Below are 24139 nucleotides of genomic sequence, written 5' to 3'. Positions count from 1 at the left end.
TACTTTTTAAACTTTTTCATTTATCGGAGTATAAAATAAATTGATAGTTAAAATTTCCGGTTATTTAAGGTTTCGGTTGTTTGTATCAAAAAATAAAAATAAAAAATAAAAAATAAATATTCTTCGGTTAGGTTGTGTGTTAAATGCATGTTAAATAGTAATTAAGTATTTGAGTTTAGGTTTTCAAACGAAAGACGTAGACATTCGGTATATTATATTGTATAAATGATATATGTCTGTTATTTCATCCACTTGGTCATTTTATCCCATTGCACCTTTCAAAGTTGCTGGAAATTGTATAAATTTCAATATTGAACAAAAAAAAATATTGAAACTAAAATTGGAATAATATATATACATAATAATTGGTAATATACCGTATTTTGTTCCATGGAGATTTACTAATGACAATTTATGGCATAATGGAATCTAGATGGCTTCAACACTTTCAATTAGCAAACCATCCTCGGTACCTATACTCTACGCAAAAAAATCTGTTTCGAAGATATATATGTTTTAATTTGAAAATAATACCTATTCTGATATTAATCATTGTTACGAAAAATATAATACCATCTAATAAAGTAAGGCAAGTGCAGGTATTAATGCTATAGACGTTAACATAATATTTATAATATTAACTCCAAGCTACATATTTATTTTTTAATTTTGAATATTATGACCACAATACGTAGAATATTCATTCCATTTTAAATACAATTATTATTATATTATTATAAAGTACCTACAGAGTCGTACAAAAAAACGTAAGTCTTCAATCGAAAACAGAACACATCTATCAGCGGGGCGTTTGCAAAGGGCGTTTTATAATATGCGAAGGTGGGTATATAATACCTTTTATGTACACATCACATAATGTACCACACACCCCTCCTAGTCGTGAATGTTTATATACATCGTTATTTACTTTTTGTACATTATGTACTATATACCACGGACAGTACGATGCGCTTAACGGTTTATTATTTGCTCACTTTATTTCGTTTATATTAGAATAGGTGCGTACCAATATATACCTATCGCAGGACAATATATAGCCATGGACAATCCACCATTCCTATAAATCCATTATTCCGGAACACCGTGAAAAGGTCGGTAGCCGACAAAATATATATATATATATATATAATATCATAACAATACATATACACAAGGCTGATTCTGCTGTAAAAAAAAAAAAAAAAACAGGAAAAAAGGGTGCCCTCCCAATTCGATAATGTAATTCTTTATAACCTTTTTACACCGTTGACCGTTAAATCTGAGTAACGAATATAAACAGCTAGGTAGTAATATTATTGGCCGCTCAGCTCAGGGCAGATTTCATTTTTTTTTTTTTTTTACCACACCGAAGAAATCGTCCCAGGATAAACATTAATTGAAAATTGCTAATAATGTTAATATCAGTTATTTATAGATAATTTTTTTTTGGTTCTCTCTGAAAAAAATTATTCATTTTATTCGTATCGCGTCTTGTTTCAAAAAATTTTTAACAGTACATTTTGAAAAATAAACTCAATTTTTATGCACACTTTCGAATTGTAGACAAAACTTATAATAAGATATGTACGGTTGCGATCAAATGAATAATTTCAATTTTGCTGGTTTTAGTTATTCGATAAAAATAGTTGTCAATATTATTATGTATTTATATTTATGAAGTATTTGAATGCACCTGTTGTTTTTATATTCTTTAAGTATTTACTTTTATTGTTGTAATAATATGTTTGATGTCAATGGCTCATATTTTGCAATCATATTACATTTTACGAATACAATTCAACATAATATTACTTTTTATAAAAAAGTTAATTGTGTAGGTACTTTGATGATATGGTGTCTAAGAGAAATCTGTTAAATATGTATATGATTCGTTATCATCTCACCATATTCTAGTTTTATTATACTCAAATAAATATTACTTAACTTTACTAAAAAATGAATTAACATGGATAAACTTAATGTTGTACCTATTTGTTTTATTTAAAAATAAAATAAAATTTAGTTTGTGTGTTTCTTAAAATCACAATTTTCCACTACTTCAAAATCAGCTGTCATTAGATGTTATTTTGTTTGTTTATGGATATTTGTCTTAGATATTTTGATTTAAAATATTTTAATCTTGGTACAAATTTACTTAGCTCTTAATAATAACTTCATTTTACAACTTATATTTAATAAATATTTCCAAGATTAGCTAGTATTTAATTTTGAGTTTTGACTATATATTATTATACACCATGTCCCATCATGTATTTTGTCTTATACTCACTAATGATAATAATTATATAATTATGTTTTTATGTTTTCTGGTATATCAGTTTTGTATTACTACAACACCATTCAAAAAAAAAAAAAAAAAAAATGAACTTCTTTTGGTTCATTAATGAAATGGCGTTTTCTCTTTAATGAAACCTTTGTGTTAGTCTTCATTATTTCTTGAAAAATAATTAACAGACAATAGACATCAAAAAAAAAATCTACTGAAATATCTGCATGTAAATGTAAAAAATCCCTTCTTTTGATATTACACTTTTCAGTGAACAAAAGCAAATGAGAGTGTATTTATTCACACCAAAATAATGAAAAATTTAAAATTAATAAATTCAAACAATATTTTATAGTTCTACGTATTTTGTACGAAAAGTTGAGAAATAATATCATTCTTAAATTATAATATTTTATTAATGGCAAGATTCAGTTATTCTATGTAACTGAATAAATATTTAATAAATATTTTATTTTTAGTGTTTTGATAACTGAACTCACTTACCTTACCTAAATCATTATTTTATATACAGGTGCCTCTATAGAATAGGTTTGAATAGATTTCCATTAGAAGTCTTCATTAGTTAACCTAAATTGAATAATTATGAATCGAAAATGAAATAAAAACATTTTTACAAAATATAACTATAATCTTTTCATCATTCTGTTTTATAAAAAGCCATTTAGGAAGGTAACCAAGATAAATTTAATTTTGAATGGTCATCTACATTTTACATTAAATGCTTTATAATATAAGAAATTTATGGATAATTTAGTATTTAGAAAATGTAGGCGCATTATAATATTATGGTGTGTTATTTAAACAAAATTTTAAAAAAATTTAAATTTATTTTAATATTATATAGATATGAGTTGCACATTACTTAATTTACAATGAAATTACGATTTTTTTTATCACTATTAAGATGATTAAAGTACCTATTTTTGGAACAAAATAAATTATCTTTGTTGTAATAAAACATATAATTTTTAAATTGTACCAGCTGCAATCCATTTAAACTGAATGCGATGACGAAAGAATATTACTCGGGAAATATCTTTGACAGTGACTTGATAATTTTATTGTATGCATGTAAATCAATTAGAAATTATTTTTTGATTTGCGTTTTTTCGTTAATATAAAATTAAATGACGGTTTCGTCAAAAAATATAAATTTAGTACATTTACATAATATATTATTATCTACTAGCACAATTGGAAATGTATGACTTATTATCATATGGTCGTATTACTGGTATCAATATTGGCTACCAGTAATGCGCCGGTATTAGTCAATACTAGTAAATTACTGCGCCTGTTATGAATTTTCAATTAGGGTGTGCGAGACCGAGACGATTGGAAAAAACAATAATTATATTGAAGAATAATATTGTTGTACAATATGTAGCGACATTATGTCGATAGACGGCCGTACGTCAATAAATTTATCATAACAAAAAAATAAAAATAAAAATAAATATCATTCTTTCTTTCAGGAATAATAGTATTTATATTTCCGATCGCATGACAAGCGAATTATTGGCTGTCAAATCAATAGCTTTCAATAACGTGCGCACGATGAATATTAGTATTGGAGGTACCTTGACGAGGGACGAGCGAAACGGAAATAAATGGGACGATTGCCGACACGGTTTCGGGAGCAATGCGATGGAGGGTGTAGACGTCTGAAAAACATTAGGTGTAAAAACCCATTGAGGATTGCGGAAAGGAAAGGGAAAAACCATTATAACGACTATACGTCCTCCACCAAGCCAGCCGATTAAGTTTCCCGGTGACTCTAGGTAAGTCGAAAATTCCACCGAATGTCCATTAAACCACATTTGGGGGTGTATACCACGATGATTATTGTATAATATAGTAATATAGAATCTGTACATGTGTCGGATTTAAGGAAAGTGCACAACTTTAATATCAATGCACTGTTCCGTTAAAGATTCTATGACGTTTAAAATTTTTTTTTTTTTTTTTTTTAATTCGATTATGATCTCATTCCAACACCAAACAATCAATTCGCTATGCGGCTACGCAATAAATTCAAATAATATTCAATAGGTTTAATTAAATAAAACATGTAGTATTATCATAACAATATATTATGGACTATTATTACGAAACGTGAATGTTAAATTATTGTATAACTGTTAAAATATAAAGTGGTATTATAATGTTGTTAAGTTTTCAAGCTTTTCTCTGAATATGTTTTGAGTGTAACCAAGCAGTTTTGTTGTAACAGTTATATTCATTATCGGTACGTGGCACGTATCAGAAAACTACTTGGTATTTGAATACCTATACAGGTTATTTTCCCTGCGTCAAGGTACCCGTCAAATTTGCTGACGGCGGTGAAAATTAAATAAAACTCGATGCATATGCTATGTGTACATTAAAAGCTACAAGTGTGACATATTTTTTCATCACAAATGAAGTATTCGCAAATTTAATTTATGTCCAATGCATAAGTTTTAGCCTTTAAGCACGTTGTCTTGGATTTCGATTTTTTTCAAACGTGTGTAACATAAAAACTGTGGTTTATTTTTGCACTAAACTATAATGTAGCGTTTATAATGGGAGCGGTACATCATACTTAAATTGAATTCCAAACTTACCCCTTGGATAGCTGGAACACAGGTTTATTTTGACACTTTAACCAGTCGCGTTCAACTAAAAGTATAAATAATTAAAGTTAGTGCAATGTAGTAGTTATATATATTATATATGAAATGCATTTATTTTATTTTTTTATTTTTATTTTATTTTTTTATGTCTATTATTACAATAAATTTGATCAATATTTTTCTGTGTTTTATATTTCATATTTTATACATTATATTAAATTGAACTGAATTGAAATATCAGAATGAAAATAGGGTGATGATCAATAAAAAGAAGACATTTTCTTTCACATATAAGTTCAAACCAGGTTAAACCTTGATTTTATACCACTAGTTGTGTCATTGAAATCAGCTTTTACACATACTAAACTTTAGTCAATAAACATGAGACTAGGGGAATTTTTTTATTGTAAAATATTGAATTTACTCAATATCATTCGTTCACATCTCAAGAAATACTACGTTTATAATGTAGATGATACACTTCGAAAATAAATAAACTAAAAAGAAAGTCATCGTAATAAAATTTTTCATTCTAAACAAAATAAAATAAAATTACTATGATAATATGTTTATACGATAGCAGCGCTTCTGGAATACTCGTAGATATGAGTGGGATCAGGATAAATAAGAATTTAAGAATATAATAAAATTTATCACAATACAGAAAGGAGAGCAGTTACCACTTTATTAAGGGCTTTTTAAAGCAGTAATATTATGAATCTTGTGTAAGTGAATTTAACTGAATATCTTAAAGGTTCATTTCACTTTCAAATTAATGTAAAATGTAACCTCTCTAGATGTAGGTATTCTACTAAAAAAAATATTTTTAAATTGAAAATATTGAAAATTACTAGAAGTAAAATTATTAAACTCATCATTATTTTTAATTTACATATTAAATTTTTTATTTATTTTTATAACTTTTTTTGACTATATTGATTGCTAAAAGAAAATTACAATTTATATAACAAGAGTAATTAATTGTATATTTGTATAGCAACGTTGCATTTAAAATTATACGGAATCGTGTATATATATATTAAATTTGTGGAGTCGTGTATGTATATCAGTGGCTATTAAAATTAACACGATTCCGCAAATTTTCATTAATCATTGACAAAATGCTTGTATATAACATATCAGATACATTAAGCTACAGATAAGCCAATTATAATACCAATAATTATTTTACAATTGCAAGGTTACAGCTTAAATATTGGTTTCTTAAAAGGCAAATAATAAAAAAAATATAATACAATAAAAATACATTGTAAAAGTAGAAAAACAACATAATGCAAATATACATGGTGAGAAATATCATAAGGAGTTAATCATTCTGTATCAAAACCATGAAAAGGTTTAACGCAGAACGAGTGTAGAAGCATACAAAAAGTAAGTAAGTCTTCAACAAAAATATAAATGTTACATTTACCGAGTGAAAAGAGAAAGTTTATGGATAAGTTGTTTTATATTAACATAACTGGACTAGTGTTAAAGTAGAGTGCAAATAATGTCTTCACAAAAATTAGGAAGTATAAAAAGTTTGATTCTGCGTTAAAAGGGGTTAAGCACGAAAACAGATCTATAAAATTAATATAACCAGGTGAATCAATAAGATATAATAATTAAGATTGCAAATAATGGTGTGAATAATTGGTAATCATATGCAGGAAAAATTACAATCAAACTTATTAAATATGGAAATTGCATGAAACAAAAATAACTCATGAGATTTTCTTGACCATATTATAATTATTATGGAAGTAAGAAAATATTCCAAAGATGAATAGAATAAAACCATTATTATCCCATTAAAATAAAAGACAAACTAGATACTAACAACTACGGACAAAAAGTGTTACTGATTTGAAAGTTATAATGAATTACGGATTTGATCGCATCTCACTACAAATAATTGGACAGATTATTGAAAAAATATATCAATAAACATAATAGAAATCCTAGCTCACAGAGACAATCATTTATGTATTTATTTTAATGTCATATTTCAATAGATCAATAAATATTTGTATAAACTACACCTGTATATATGTTAACAATTCAATATTTAATGCAAATAAACAAAAACAAATAATATATATTATAGATCATACATATAGATTATATATATTAAAGATAAATAACTATTCAATTAAAAAAAAAAGTTGTACATTGGTTACATATTAATATAATGTCCAAATTTTAATTTTCTTCCGAACTAATTGCACTAATATTGATAAGAAAGTACTAAATAAATAAATAATTTTATCCTTGTCCAAAGAGTTTTATGTTATTACAAACGAAATTGCGGATATTCGTCTTTGTCCTTTGTATTAAATATAATAAAATGATAAAATTTTATTAGAAATGTTCAAAACTACAGATGTGGAATAAATGTTCGTGAAACAATGGTATATAATGTGTTAGATTTTGTTAATGATATAAACCCCACGTAATTGGAAAAGTTTTATCATGTCTTTATATTTAGTTTTTTAATTTTAATAATTGCATACATATTAACCATATAATACTCAAGGTAAAAGAGTATAATATAATATAATTTTTGATGCATTTGGTAACTTTTTTTCTTTAGTAGGTATTTTAAGTTTCAAAAAAAGTATGCATCATATTTAAGCTTTATCAGGACTTTGGGTATTGTGTAAGTTTTAAGGAAGGTTAATTGATAAAAAAAAATTGTGATATTTCCAAAATAAGTAATTGCTTACAATAAAACCTTTATTAGCATTATAGTAGATATTTATAAGTTTATCATTAATACGGTTTACCACCATTATGTTAACTGTTGTAAATTTAGATTAGGAACACTTGGAATGTTTAGCAGAATGTGCGATGTCTATATACTATATTGGAGCAATATTTTAAAAAGGAAATATTATTAATGATTATTTCCCATATTATTTTGTATTTTTTGTAGTAAGTTTAGTAAAAACATATCATAGACACATATTTTTTTTTTTGCATATTTATTTTAATTTGTACAATCTGTAACAGAAATTTACAGTAAGCACAATAGAGGGTTATATAGTAGGTCGTGGTTGGTTTGGTTGAAGAAGCTATTCAGTAATAGCACTTCATGGCGAGGTAGTTGTGATTAGTGGCTAGTTAACTAGTCCACTAATAGATTATGACACCACCTAGCTACGTTTTATAGACACATAGTATTTATTAAATTAAAAGTTAAACCCCATATACTTGTTAATATAAATCTAGCCATTTCTGGAGTAGTATAGAAAAGAACATGTTTGATTTAGGGAGTTATGTAATATTGACCTATCACCAACAGTATTATAATAATATAAACTTGTATTGTTTTGTATAATAGCTATCTAAATATTATGTTTTGCCTTAATTTAATTTAAATGGTCAAGTTAAATATTTTATGAGTCATCATCATATTTGCTTATAACTAAATTTTTACAGAAAAAAACTTATTTAATGCATATGTGAGAATACAAATTGAACTTAATGTGCATAAATAGTTTTAACTTTTTGTTATTTTAAGTTTCTATTATTAATGAATTGTAAATGTTGAGTCTAAAATGTTTTAAAATGCATTTTTGTTTATTTTTATGAGTAGATTACAAAATATTTTATCGTAAAATTATTGCGTTGGCATGATTTTCGAATCTCTTCACGTTTAAAATGCTCAATGTATATGGTATATATGTGTCGTAAATTATTGTGACGGTTAAATGAAATAAAACCCAAAATTTCAATTTCCATATCAATATCATTAGATTTCCAGTTGCTAAAACGATCAGCTTAAACGAATAATAAGTAAAAACCCCTCAAGGGACCTATAAATATTCATTTATTCATCGTGATTCGTAATAGTACCTTTCAAGTTACTATACGATACTATGCAAATAATCGTTTTATATTTTATATATCATCTACATTCATATGCGGAAATCAATTAAATGCAATTTTATTGTATTGCCTATAATTTTAAAATACTTAACTATTGGACAAAATTGTTGAAAAGAAAATACGTTTTGTTCAAAAAATATCGTTTGGTGTAAAATATATAAATTTCATAAATGTATTAGGCATTTTGACTTTTCTGTTTATGTATGTCAATATCAGCTGTGCATCGTATGTTCCTGGTATATCGTAACGATCGGTCGTAGTGTGGATTTGTTTAAATTATATATTTTGAAAATTATAGTAGTGGTTGAAATAAGGAAATTTTTTTAGTCAAAATACTTACCACTTTTACACTAGGTAATATTATGAGTATTCAATAAGTTTTAAAAAACATAATCAAAAGGCTTTCTCAATTGTAAATTATCATCAAAAAGTGCCACTCGTGTAGAATTACGAGGTTGCTCACGGGATGATCGACGTAGCAATGATGTTGCGTAAGGTGGGTGAATGGGTCGTTAAATTAACGAGAAGGTTTTTCTAAAATTTTTCTCTGGTTGATTTGCGTTTAAATAATTATAAGTACCAACCGGGTCATTAACCGTAACAAAAAATGTCACGCTTGCAAACAATGGACACTCTACCGGTAGTCGTTCTGACCTATGACAGTCCATCAGATTGACTGCGATGTTGATATGTAGTTTGTGGGTTTCGTGTTCTATTATTATTATTATTATTATTATTATTATTATTATTGTCAGTATTATCATCATTATCGTTCGTGCAGCCGTTGGGTTTTAGTAACAAAAAACTATTCCACGTCCAACAATAAAGACGACGATAAAATAATATTAATAATATTATCGAGTCAGATGATCGGATGATTTATGTGCTCCAGAGTATTATGATATTTTATAGAGGACGATGTTAGAATATATACAGTACAAGGTATAATAACTAAGCAATTTACAATAAAATAAGAACTCCATAATAATGTTATTTTTAGAAAATAATGTAGATATAATTTATGTATGAATTGGCCAATTATATACAACAAAACAGTTTTAAGATGAATACAGGCATTGTACACTTAATTCACAGTAGATAATATAATGATTGTATATAAACTACTATGTCTTAGTATTTTTACATCGTAGTCGCATATTCACAACACGTGAATTCGACGCTGAAATTCAGTTAGTAAAATAAATATTATGATGATTATGGAGATAGTGCTTACTAACTTCCGACAATAACTATAACTATATATTGTTTTGCATAGAGCCAAGGGATAATAATAATAATAATAAAAATAATAGTAAAAATAGCTAGATACTAGATAGTTACCTCACATACGATATTTTTATTTAAAAAATACATATATAATACAATTTTGACGTAAAATAATATACCGTTAATGCATTTATTTTTGTGATTTTAAAATAATATGCTTTTCATCTAGACATCGTGAAAAATCATTATTAATTCCCATTCCGCATAATATAGTAATATACCCTCTGTATCAGGAGAGTTTTGTTTTATGCAGTGAAAACATCGAAATATACATATTTTATGGTATGAAAAATAAGATTTAATTCAATTTTTTGTTTTTAATATCTGTAAATATATACGTCAGCAAAGATGCGGACGTGACTACAATGTACAATTTATTTATGAGTGTAACAAAATATATACATAATATCAAATTCACATTCTACGGACGTAATGGTCTGATTAATATTTCTCAAGAATAACATAGTATAATAAAATAATATAGGAAGTAGAGGTAAGTACATCAAAATTCACAACATTTTCAATAAATGGTATAAATATCTTGGTACTTTGAATAATGGACGTAAGATAAACTATCAAAGAAAAAAAATTATTCTAAGATATAGATAAATTTATTCTTTAATAATTTTTTTTTAAATTTAAATTTTTTATTTTCACAAGAAATATACAATCTGTATCATTAATACAATAAGAATATGTGCTTAGAGTACATTCACAGGAAAATAATTTGATAAAAGGAGCTACCCATTGATGGCACTTTCTATGGTTACTTTATTATTTTTAATATCGTAAACATTAATGCAGTGAATCAAACATTAAATTTAATTTAAAAAAATTCTCGTTTTTTTGGGGGCAATCTCTGGAACTACTTAACCAATTTAAAATTTTTTTGTTTAAGTGTTTTATCTTTTATTTATTTACTTATTTTTTATTGTAAATTTCAGAATTTATTATAGAAATAATAGAAATAATGATAATAATAACAATGATATATGATTGCTTAATATTGGGTTTTCATTGGTTGCAACATTTAGTGTAGATAAAATATAAGGATTTAGCAATTGGTTATTAGGTAGGTATCGATTTTAAATATTGTTTCCCCTATATAAAGCTAAAAACGCAATAAAAAAATAGTGATTATGATTGAATATAATTTTAGACCTTTATTTTATATTATAAATTTATAACTGTAGTAAAAATCTTCAATGATGATTAAAACGGGGAAATCAAGGGAATTTGTCATGGGAAGTTTTGAACACCATTGCGCCGGGTATTAATATTAACAAATTGATCACAAATTTTGAATCATAAATAGTGTGTAATTTTAATGAGCAATGAAGTTCATGGAATCAGTTAGTATATTAGATAAGTATAAAAAAACAAAACCCGTGAATGTTATGACAAGGTTGGATTCCACTTTCCTTTAAACATTTTATTGGATTTTAGCTATGTTCCTCTTCTTCCAAATCATTAAACTTGTCTAATATTTATTTTCGTCGAGCTTTCACAAAAAGTTGTGACTTGTGCTATATTGTTGGAGATTTAATATAAGTTTTAAAAGAGTAAAAAAAAAAAAATGCCAATTGGACAAATATTTCCAGTAAAATTGTAAATATATTATATGGATTCAATCATAGTAGAACTGAATGACAATGATTATGCCAATATTTCTCAAAATTCAGTTCATTATAGCCTATACAATACAGACATACTATATATGCCAACAACTTATAGCCACTCAACCTTACCCTTCACTAGTTATTAAAGTCCTATAGTCTGGATTCTTCTTCCGAATGACCTTTTTTTCTTTCAAAAATTTTAAAAATATAAATCTTAAAACCCAGCATATTATTTTGTATAAACTAGAATAAATAATTCATCTCAAGAATATTATTATTCTCTCAAAAGTTTGGCATTCCGTTTCTACATGAATACCTAATTAAAATAACCTTTTACACGAGATAAATAGCCAATAAACAGATATGCATATTATCATACACATCGCACATTCGCACACGACCATAAAGTGAGGCTAAGATAATGCTCATAATGCCTATTCGAATATAATTTTACAATTATTATGTCTCTTAATGAAACACTGTTATAATATTATTTTAATCTATACTATACATTTTTAGTACTACTTTTTTTATAGCATATATTAAATAATATATACAATTTGTTTAAAACATAATTTTTCATATAATATATAGGTACGAGTATACGATATTAATTTTATTTTAGACTTTTAGACACCTGTTGAATTCCGTAAAATTATGTGTTAGTTACTGTTTATAATTTATTGAGCGCCTATAGCAAGTTTATTTGGAATAATTGGAATCATTAAACTATAATGGTCGTCTTAAAATTGTCACAGCATAGTATTTAATAGTTTAACAGTTTTAGTAGTAAAAATGTTTATGAACGTAGTTTCTAAGATGGTGTTAATATAATTATTATTACCATAACCGTAAAACCTGCATAGTGCTAAAAAAAACGACAATATTTGTAGATTTTTATGAATTTATTTGATTAGTTACATTTTTATTAATTGTATAAGCTTAAAATAACTGATCTATACATAATAATAGAACAATAATGTATTCAATATCATTTAAAATAACCTAGCATAGTAGAATTATTGAGTGATATTACTTTGATTCAAAAAACAAAAAAGTACAACGAATAAATAGAAGAAATAACATCTCTAGCATCTCTATTATTTCAACTTATGATCTTAAATACACGTAGCCATGTTATATTTTGTGTTTGTTTATCGTTTAATGGTTTAACATTTGAATCAAGAGGAGAAAATAAGTTTTATCTTCTTAATATATAAATTCTACCTCGATAGTTGTTTATATCAAAATCACTGAATAAAATATTTCCAAAGGTATTTTACAGGTAGATATAGCATATTATGTTATACCTAATAAGTTGGTACTGCGATATCTATGATGACCCGACTGCGAATTTCAAACTTGAAACCATGTTTTCACATGAACAATTTCTAGTAGAAAAAATAGTATAATATATCAATCATGATGTCAAGAACCGTATTTCACTAGTGTAATGATATCCACTCTTCACAACTATGTTATACTAAAAAGAGTGTCATCAACATGTCCCTCAACATAATATATTATATAATAATATGGTTTTATACAGCCACATAGATGTTTATATTATAATAAACATCTGTGGTCATATATTGTTATGTCCTTTTATACAAAATCTGTTCTATCTGTGCTCGGACGATACCCTTCAACCATCGGCCAGACACATAGGTACAACGTCACTCTCCCTGCGTACACCCTTAGCGTCAGACATACGCGGTGAGCCGATTTAAGATACTTCAAATGTAATTTTTCTATGTCTCAAATAATAAATGCTCTTTTTTATATATCTCTAAATTAACAGTTGTGTTGTCAATTAATATTGATTTATAAATTAATTAGTGTTGAACCTAATTCTCCTTTCTTCGTTCATCAAACACTCAAAAGACTTCAGTCGAAGTGGGGTAAGTTAATTCAAAGTATAAATAATCAAAAACCTTATATGCATATATGTATTTGCATGTGTATACATATATACGTAAAAGAGGTAAACACATATACGTTACAAATTCCCCTCTTTTTTACTTTACTTCACTAGTATTTCACAGGTCCATATAATTGCTACAATCCATCTAAATGACTCAACCGTAATAATTATGAATTAAAATCCTTTTTTCTGTGTACTTATAGTTAATAGTTTTAAATATAAACAGTTTTCACTCACGCTGGTCTTGCAATATTTTTTTTACAATTGTGATAGGTACCTACAAGAATTCAAATAACTATTAACATTTGACAATAAAATATAAGTTTGGCTTTACGGTTACCATTTAGAATAGACGTTTAATCCTTGTATCAAAATTAAACATTTCCATTTTTTTTTTTTTTTTTTTTTTTTTTATTGATCACAAACACAAATTGGCGGCAAAGGTTATTCTTTAACATGATTTAGATTAGTTAATTTTAGGAATTTTCAGATTTTCAGATCTTCTCATTTTCTAGTCTGGGTTGGGATCGAGGTTGGCGCCGATAATTTTAAATTCAAAACATGTTATGTTTGTGTATAAAAATAAAATTAATCTTATGGAAATTAAAATAGTAATAAGTACCAACAGTAAATACTTATTATTATTAATTAATTATTCCTACTATTAAACATAGGCTACTTATCAGATTATTATTATTATTTTATTTTATTAATGATGTTTATAATATTATAAGTGAACTAAAAAAAATATAATTTTAATTGTAAACATTTTACTATATTTTTTTTACATACAATATTTATTTGTAATTTGCTTTGTTTTTTTAAAAATTATTGTATTTTCGTTTTTATAATTTATATAAATTACAGAATATTGACTAGCTCCTCGAACACTAATCGATATTTAATAATATATTTTATGGATTTTAACTTGAACCATCTAGCATTTATACTTTGATATAAATATACCTTATATATTTTGCACTTGACCTCATTATGCTTTTTGTCTAAACTGCATCACTCTTCCATATTGAGTTTGTGTAGAATATAATACTACGGATAAAATTATTAAACCAAATCAAATTTTCATGTACGTCCATTGTTGTATGTTTGATTGGTACATTTAAAAATATCAAATAATATACCTCAACAAGGTTGTCTATATAGCAACAAATAAATTGCTGTAATTGCTTATTATTTTTAGTCTAGTCAGTCAAATATACTATAGTTATTTTCAAAAAATGTCATCATTATTTATACCTTAAAGGAATTGTTTATTTCGAAAATATTCAGTAATTCCAATTGTATGAATTAAACACGTTAAAATACAATTTAAATAGAGTTCACACATAAGCAGTTTATTAGTAGTCAAGTTATAGTTATAGTTATAGTTATACATATTATTTTGTGACCATTAATGTTTCTAGTACAACTACAACATTTGATAATATTTGTGATTCGGGAGAATGAGTTAGTAAGTTAATCGATACAAAAAAAATCTATTGCATAATTGGTCCAGCAAATTATTAAATAATTTTAGTTTTTGATAGTAAATTATCTATATGATTTTTATTGTTAAAAAAAAATACGATTTTAATACATGCATTAAAAAAAAAGTGTAATTTTAAAAACAAAACTTGAAGATAAACTTATTCTTTATGGTAACACTTGACTGACTTAATTTTTTATGTAGGTATTGATTGTATTATATACATAATTCATTTGACTATTTTATATTCGTGTTTTCATTATTATTATTAATTAATGATTAAACCTTAATACATAAAGAGTTGATATGTTGAGACGACTCAATGTGTTTTCTGTGAGTGTAAAATAAGATGAAATATTAATGAGAGTTAGTTCATAATGTTAATGGTAAAAAACTAATACACATACTTATATTGAATATAAATTAATGTTCAAATTATGTCATTATTTTAGTTTTACATTTTGAACACAAACAATATCTTTTTTATTTATATTGAACTGTTAGAAACTGAAAATTATAAGTATTTTATTTTGGAATGTATTTTGTCTAATATTTTTAATTTTGGGTCACTTAGATAGTATTTATTATAGATACAAATAAATATTTAGTGTGGAAAAATGTTTCCATTGATTTAAATTTCTCAGAATAGGTATTTTGGATAGCCAATAATATATAAAAAAAACACGAAAGCTTAGCATGAATTTCCAACTTAAAAAGAATAATACTTACAAAGTAATATATTATGGTTGTGAAATGAACATTTTTTATTTATGTGACTTAATAAATACTTATAAATTTGTGTTTCAGAATAGCGTGCAAAAATTATTGTCTAGGTCTAATTATTGCGTGCGTGGTTTTCTAGCAACAGAACTGATTTACGTTAAATACGAACAACAAATTTAATACTCTGTAAAAAACTTCAGTTTGTAGTGTTTGTACATATAGATAGTAAAGAAAAATACAAATAGATGTACAAACAATGACAATAATAATAATTATTATTATCTATTTATTATTCATTTGTTGTTGTATAATCAACCTGGGTGCTTACTATTAGGTATATTATTTTCTATTGACGTATATCGAAATAAATTGTCAGATAGTGTATTATACTCCAAAATTATCAGCCAGTTATTACCTTATTATCATAATGATTACCAGTAATTTTTTCTAATATTCTACACATGCAATTGAAACGTGTCAAGAAAAATACGCACACGGTATACTCGTCTGGCTGTCTACAAAAAAAAACTCCTTTCTAAATTTGACTCTAGAGAAATTTTTAATAGTTATAAATACTGAGAGACTCAAAGTTTTTAACGTAATAATGTTTTTGTGGTGGTGCATTTGTGGGTTTTTCAAGTAAGAACCAAAATGTCTCTACTGGTTAAGTAGAATATGTGTGTCTGTTTTTTAGTGGCTTTTTCCATCAACAAATTCGCTGTCATATTCTATTCAGTCATCACAATATAATCATATTGTGTCACATATACTAAATATTGTATGATATATGCATATTTGGAAAATAATTATTTAAATATGAATCTTTATGTAATTAAACTGTTTAAACTTGCTCTCTTGTATAGTTAGGCTAGGTGAAAGTATATAGGAAACAAATTTGAGTGTTTCATATTACAATGTATATTAAATTAAAAATATAATCGTATGTGTATGCATTTACGAGATATACTGAAACTAATTTCATTCTTCCAGTTCCAAGTTTACCAATCCATTGCCATGATAAAATTAAAATTTTAACTTGTCGTATAGCATGAATAAATTAATTTTAACAATAATGCATGACATTTGATACGCGTTCTTCGTGGACCAACCGAATCATGCAGAGCAATCATTCAATGCGGATTTGGAAAAGATTTTAGAGTTTAATAATATATATACTTAAACTTTTATTTGTATATAATAGAAATAATGAACCAGTAACATCTTTCATTAATTCTCTTTTTTTATATCGTTTCATTTACTTCCTTTGTTAATTTGTTGAATCATATTTTCCCCTAAATTGTTTATTGTAAAATATTTAATATTTAATATAACACAGGGTGGGTAGCCAGTGAAAAACACTTCAACAGTTTTCATAGGGTTCTTAGCCATATATACTCTCTGACATTAGAGTAAACATATCATGGCTAAATTAGTAAATATAATATGTTATAATCTAATACACTACCCACTCAATTTATATTTTATCGATAAAATTTTAAAGTCTAAAAACTTCTTTTCTTAATATTCAAAACGTGTTAATTTTTTATACACAACTACCTGACAAAATATTCTGTTTCTTTTAAGTCCCATAAAATTATAAAATATATAATTTGTATAAATTGTATTACTTGTAACAAGTATTATAAATGTAAATATAAAGTATGATTCGATAAGTAATATAACAAAAATACGACTCGTTAATGTATAGAATGTATTGTTGGAGTTGTTAAAAAAAAATATAAACGTTTACGTTTTACAATCAGACGTGGTCACGTGGGTAATGGAGAAAGTCGTGAATTAAAAGAAAAAGTAAAAATTCCCTAAATTAAAATTCTGTTCAAATGAAATATCATGCTTGAGTTGTGACTGACGACGTTGAATAATAAAGAAGAAGAAAATACGTCAAAAAAATAAACATTTTCGTTTATAAAATTAAATTATCAGGGTTCTGATTTATTGTTAGTTTCGACTAGGAGGCGATAAACATGAAAGTCTCAGAACCAAAGTCTCTCACGCAATTTGAAAATGTATAACATATTAAAATTTTATTATAATGTCATATTTAAATATGTCATACAAAAATTCAACTGAAACATTAGCGATATAGTTGACCGGTGTAGTTTTTAGATCTAAAAATTATATTTAATACTTTAACACTATACAAATGCAACGAAAAAACTGTTCTTTAAATTTAAAGAAAATTCAATAAGGTATTAGGTAAGTACTCTCACAAAATAAAAAGCGGGTAAGTGGGTATCGCTTTGCTGTACATTGGGGGTGGGGTGGACCTCTGATTAAGGTAGGTTAAATTTGAATGCAATGATAGGTATCATTGTATACGAAAAACGATTCTGAACGGAGACGGTTTATCTGTCTAGGATATATTATAGATTATTAAAAATTTTCAAATCTTAGATATAAAAGGAAAATTTTTTATGAATTTCTAGGATAAAATAATTTACGAATTTTCGTGATTTTTACGTATGTTGTCAAAATTAAAATTTGAATGCATGTAAAAAAAAATTGTGGCTATATATTTCTTTTATTTTTCAACTGCTATTGTAAAAATATATTATGAGCTTTGTATTAAATTCTCAAATCTTGGAATTAAAAAGAAAAAATTTTATGAATTTCTATCTAAGATAATTTGCAGTTCGTGTCCAGACACCGTAGTGGCCACACGCATATTTCGCGATACGTTTTAATAGCTCTCGATAGCAGTGAGTAAATCAGCAATTACGACGTGGAATTCACCATACGGTAAAGTACCTATTTTATCTAAGCACAAAGTCCACCATTATAATTACCGTATCGCGATCCAAACCCGCGCCTACGGGCGATAAGCCCGCTATTGTACACTAATAGCCACACACCCCGATCATAATGAACTCATCATCATCTAGGCGTGCGCTCGCTAAATCATCAACTTCTAGCACACACACTGCTAATACGCAAACCAATAACAATAAATCAATCTCGAATACAAATAATAACCGCATACAGAGCGTTTCAAATCAATCCAACACTACAAATGAAGTTTTTTCGGACAACGAAAATGATGATTTTCAAACAGTCAAAAACAAGTCTAAACGAATCCTCTCTTCAGCCAGTTCAACTGAAAAAGCCGAGATAAAGAAATCTAAGCCTGTCTTTGTTAGCACAAATAGATATAATTCTCTTTATACTCATGATATTGTAAATTCTGCCGAAACTTCTGATATACCTGTAATCAACTCAAATAATCCCGAAGCTCAAATCAGTCACTCTCCGTTACCCCCTCCGATATTCATACGCAACGTTAACGATTTCATCGAAGTTCGTAATCATTTAATAAAATCGATTGGTCCTCAAAACTTCAGCTTCAAATCATCAGCCAATAATTTAAAAATTAGCACCACCAACTCTGACTCATACAGAGAGGTCATTAAATATTTAAAACAAGGTAAAGCAGAATATCATACCTACCAAGCCTGTGAAGACAAAGCTTTTCGTATTGTTATCCGTAATTTACACCCCACAACTCCAACCTCAGAAGTTGGCGTCGCTATTAAGAACTCGGTTACTCAGTCCGTCAAGTCACGAATATTATTCACAAAACTACCAAACGCTCCCTTCCAATATTTTTTGTTGACCTAGAACCTGCCCTAATCAACAATGAGATATTCAAACAAACATAATTACTCCACACCAAAATAACGGTCTAAGAGCCCCATAAAAAAAAAGAAATCATTCAATGCTCCAACTGTCAGGAGTACGGACACTCCAAAAGTTATTGTGCTCATCCTCCTAGATGTGTTCGCTGCGTCGATTTCCATCCTACCCAACAGTGCACTAAATCAAAAGATACACCTGCTACCTGTGCCTTGTGTGGAGGTGATCACACAGCGAATTACCGTGGCTGTTCAGTCCACAAGAGCCTACAACGTCTCAATCTAAAGTCAAACTCAAATTCTAAAAATTATGTGAACTATAACACTAATGTAAACAAACATGGGATTCAATCCAGTGTAAGGACCCTTTCCACCCCACCTAACATCACTGATAATAAAACTTTTCCTAACCTTACCCAAAATCTTCAGATCCAAAATAACTTAAATAAAACTGAACCCCAATCCAATCCTCCCGATATCATATCAAATAATCAATTATCATCCTTCTTGATAGAATTCAAACAACTCATTAATCCCCTAATTCAATTACTTACCACAGTCATTTATAAATTAACTATAAATAATGATAAATAAACAAATTAACAATAAAAATCTTAAAATCATTCTCTGGAATGCTAACGGCCTTAAACAAAAAGAACCAGAACTATTAAACTTGCTTTTAGACAATTGATGCAGCTCTTATCACTGAAACCCACTATACAAACAATTCTAAACATTTCTTTCCTGGCTACAATGTTTACAGTACCAATCACCCTAATGGGACGTCACATGCTGGTTCCGCTATCTTAATATCATCTTCAATCCAACATTATCCCCTACCATGCTTAAAATTCCCCACTATCCAAGCAACAAACGTTTCAATTTCAATAAATCATATTCCTATAATTATCTCGGCAGTCTACTGTCCTCCTCGGCCAAGTATATCACAGTTACTTCTAAATCAATTTTCATCCTCATTAGGTCGCACCTTCATAGCTGGTGGTGATTTTAATGCTAAACACCTATTATGGGGTAGTCATGTTGAAAATCCCAGAGGTCGAATTTTCTTCAATTCCATACAAATGAACAAGCTCTCAGTCATTCCCCCCCCCCCCCCGGTCCAACCTACTGGCCAACTCATCAAAACAGACAACCTGACTTACTTGATTTTTTTATAACGTCAATCCCAAACCATATAAATCACAGCATCCAAAATGTATGTGATCTGTCTTCTGACCACTCTCCAGTCCTGCTAAACATCATTAAACCACCAATTCTTATTTCTCCTCGTCCCTCCCTTTCCAAAGGTCCAGTCAACTGGAACCTTTTTTCCACGTCGTTAGCAAACAATACAAACTTAAAAATTTCACTTAAGTCTTGCAATGAAATAGAATCCGCAGCTCTAAATTTAGTCAGCTCAATTCAATCAGAAGTCTATGAGTGTTCCTATCCTCCTAACCCGAATTGACACCCTAAATCCAAACACAACGATTATCTTTTACCCCTGATATAAAAGCTTTAATTGCTGAAAAACGCAGGACACGCTCCCGATGACAAACATCTAGACTACCTTCCGACAAATCAACCCTCAATAATCTGTCAAATACCATCAAAAAATTAATCCAAAAATATAAAAACGATATTTTTGACAAAAAATTTAAACTTCTAAATACGCATGATGGATCTTTATGGAAAACCACGAAAAGCTTGCTCAAATTAAAAAAATTCTCTAGTCCCATTAAAAAAGCCGACGGTTCGCTTGCATGTTCAGATCTTGAGAAAGCAAATCTTTTTGGGGAACATCTCTCAAATATTTTCACACCTCACCAAAACATTATTCATAATACCGCTCATTTAGATAAAATAAATAAATTTATTGATGCCCCATTACCTATGTCTCGTCTCATCAATCATGTCTCTCCGAATGAAATTTCTAATATTATACAAAGGTTAAAGTCAAACAAATCCCCTGGGCATGACTTGATAACGAATAAAATCTTAAAACACCTCCCCAAAAAAACAATTGTCTTGCTTACATATATATTCAACTCTATGTTAAGATTGTCTTATTTTCCTACCATCTGGAAACTATCCATCATAATTCTCATACCCAAACCAGGTAAACCCCCTAATGTACCAACTTCATATAGACCCATGAGCCTACTTCCAACTTTAGGTAAATTATTTGAGAAAGTCGTTTTGAAAAGGCTAAGATCAATCACAGAAATACAAAAAATAATACCCAATGCCCAATTCGGATTTCGTGCGAAACATTCCACAATTCAACAAGTTCATAGGCTAGTTGACACAATCTCTTCCTCTTTTGAGAATAAAAAATACTGCCCAGGAATATTCCTTGACGTAGCGCAAGCCTTTGATAGGGTCTGGCACACTGGTATGCTATATAAAATTTAACAATTTCTTCCCGCGCCACTATACCTATTAATTCAATCCTACCTCGAACATCGTACCTTCAAAGTTCGTCACGGTAATTCTCTTTCTTCCCTTTTTCCAATCCAAGCTGGAGTCCCTCAAGGTAGCGATCTTTCTCCTGACCTATACAACATCTTCACATCAGATATCCCCATTACTCAAAACACGCTCTTAGCCACCTACGCCGATGATACCTCCATCTTATCCCCAAATAATAGCTCAGAAGAAGCATTCAATGCTCTTCAACTCCACCTTGACCTTATTGATAAATGGTACTCCGACTGGAAAATTAAAATCAATGCCGATAAATCCGTTCTTGTCTCTTTTACCCTCAATAAAAAAAACACACCTAATATCTTATTTCAGGGAGTTCCCATCCCCTCCTTGGTTCAAGTAAAATACCTAGGAATAGTTTTAGACAAAAGACTAACTTGGTGTCCTCACCTTAAATCCAAAAGAAAGTCTCTCAATTCAAGATCTCACTTACTACGTCCTATGTTAAAATCCAAACTCCCAATCCATAATAAACCAAAAATTTACAAATCGTTGTTAAGACCAATCTAGTCTTATGGAGCCCAAATATGGGGTTGTGCAAAACCAACCCAAATTAAAACAATCGAAGCATTTCAGTCCATTTCCCTCCGCACAATAACGTCAGCTCCTTGGTTTGTTTCTAACCACACCCTCCATAAAGACTTAAAAATTGAAACAGTTGAGAACTTTGTTAAAACCCACTACAAAAAGTTTCATTCTAAATTACTTCATCATCCAAATCCTCTGATTGCAAATCAATTTCGTAAAAATTTAAAATTCAAACGCACTTAAAATTTTTCCTATAATGATGTTTCGAGATTTCTCTATAGCTACTTGAATAAAAACTTATGGAAAACTAAGTGTTGTATTTTTAATCCTTAGTTATAAACACAAAAAATTTTTATGATTTTTCAACTTTAAAATTACTTGCAAATTTTCGCGTTTTCGACAGATTTCGTAAAAATTTGAACTATAAACGTTTATAAAAAAATTGTTGCTAATGATTTTTAATTTTTTTTTAGCTACAATAAGAACAACTCATAAAGAACCTTGTATTAAATTTTCAAGTTTTTTTGGCCGTCCAACAATTTTTTTACCGGCACTTCAAAAAAAAAATTGAAAATTTCAATGGTCTATAAATAACTCATAATAGTAAAAAATTTGTGACAATTAAACTGTATATAGATATTACTAACATAAACATTTGGTGAAAATTTCAAGTATTTATAGTGATTAGTTTTTAAATTACAACCATATAAAAAAATTGATTTTGTTTAAAACTGGTTTTGCGTCCCGTTTGTCTGTCATTTTTTTTTTGTTTTTCTCGATTTTTTTGAAAACTGTTGGAAAATGTTAACTTTTGACCTTTAAAATGCACCAAAGATATTCACTTTTACATCGGAAACCATCCCCAAAGTTTGAAATTGAAGTATTTTTTCGACTAGTTATGCTGTGCACAGACAAAAAAAAACATAAATTGTAAAATTGTAAAATCAATACATTCATCACTTCGTTCAGAATAGTTGTATAAAAATAATTAACAAATCACTATTATGCCTTCGATTTTGAGCTTAAGTGTTCTTCAATATTATTATTGTTACTTTATAATATCATAGATACTCAGTAGGTAGCATCAGAAATTTCAAGTTTCTCATCGTCACAGTCTCTTATAACTCAAATATATAATCCAACTGTTGAGAAACTTCTGTGTCTGTTCTAATATACAAAGATATTTTAATTATATTTTTAGTTTTCTAATTAGATAAAATGAAAATTTAAAGTTCAATGTTTATTGTGTTCATAGTTTTGACTACTTTAATGAAGATTTGGTCAATCAATTATCCTTTGATATTGAATTCCTACAAGTTTTGTTCATAAAGGCATATATTTTCAAACATGGAAAATGTATGCTCAACAGAACAAATTATGTGTTGTTAACTTTAACATACGAGTGAAAAATGTATTATAAAACTTAAAGATGAGGAAATTATTTATGTGTTTACATGGAGTTTTTAATATTTTAATGAGTATTTTTAAATTACAATTTTTCTTATTAAATTGTAAATACTGTTGTAAAATTGATAATTTTTCTACATAATTGTATGAAAATATATTTTAATTTAACTGATTACAAATTATTTAATTAATTAGATCAAGCAAACTTAAATAA

The 24139-nt window shown here is 27.6% G+C and overlaps 1 protein-coding gene across 6 annotated transcripts in view; it reads right to left on the bottom strand.

The window, feature by feature from the left end:
• LOC107163257 (ras-like protein rasC) overlaps positions 1 to 24139 on the bottom strand; it is a 194189-nt gene that overhangs the window by 110089 nt on the left and 59961 nt on the right. For 3 of the 6 annotated variants that reach the window (XM_089223663.1, XM_015510577.2, XM_089223661.1), the window contains exons 1-2: positions 15860 to 16003; positions 4915 to 4969 (exon numbers count right to left, since the gene is read on the bottom strand). The exons of 1 other annotated variant lie outside the window; for it this stretch is intronic. The gene's annotated coding sequence lies outside the window, so the exon portion shown is untranslated. Of the gene's footprint in view, positions 1 to 4914; positions 4970 to 15859; positions 16004 to 24139 lie in introns of those variants that run through there. 2 more of the 6 variants (XM_089223660.1, XM_015510576.2) reach the window with 1 other exon arrangement.

This window comes from Diuraphis noxia, unplaced genomic scaffold (genome assembly GCF_037042655.1).
Source record: "Diuraphis noxia isolate RWA-SAM2 unplaced genomic scaffold, SU_Dnox_SAM2 contig0003, whole genome shotgun sequence".
Taxonomy (NCBI): domain Eukaryota; kingdom Metazoa; phylum Arthropoda; class Insecta; order Hemiptera; family Aphididae; genus Diuraphis; species Diuraphis noxia.
Note: the sequence above shows the minus strand (reverse complement) of the source record. Positions and strands in the feature narration are given on the sequence as shown.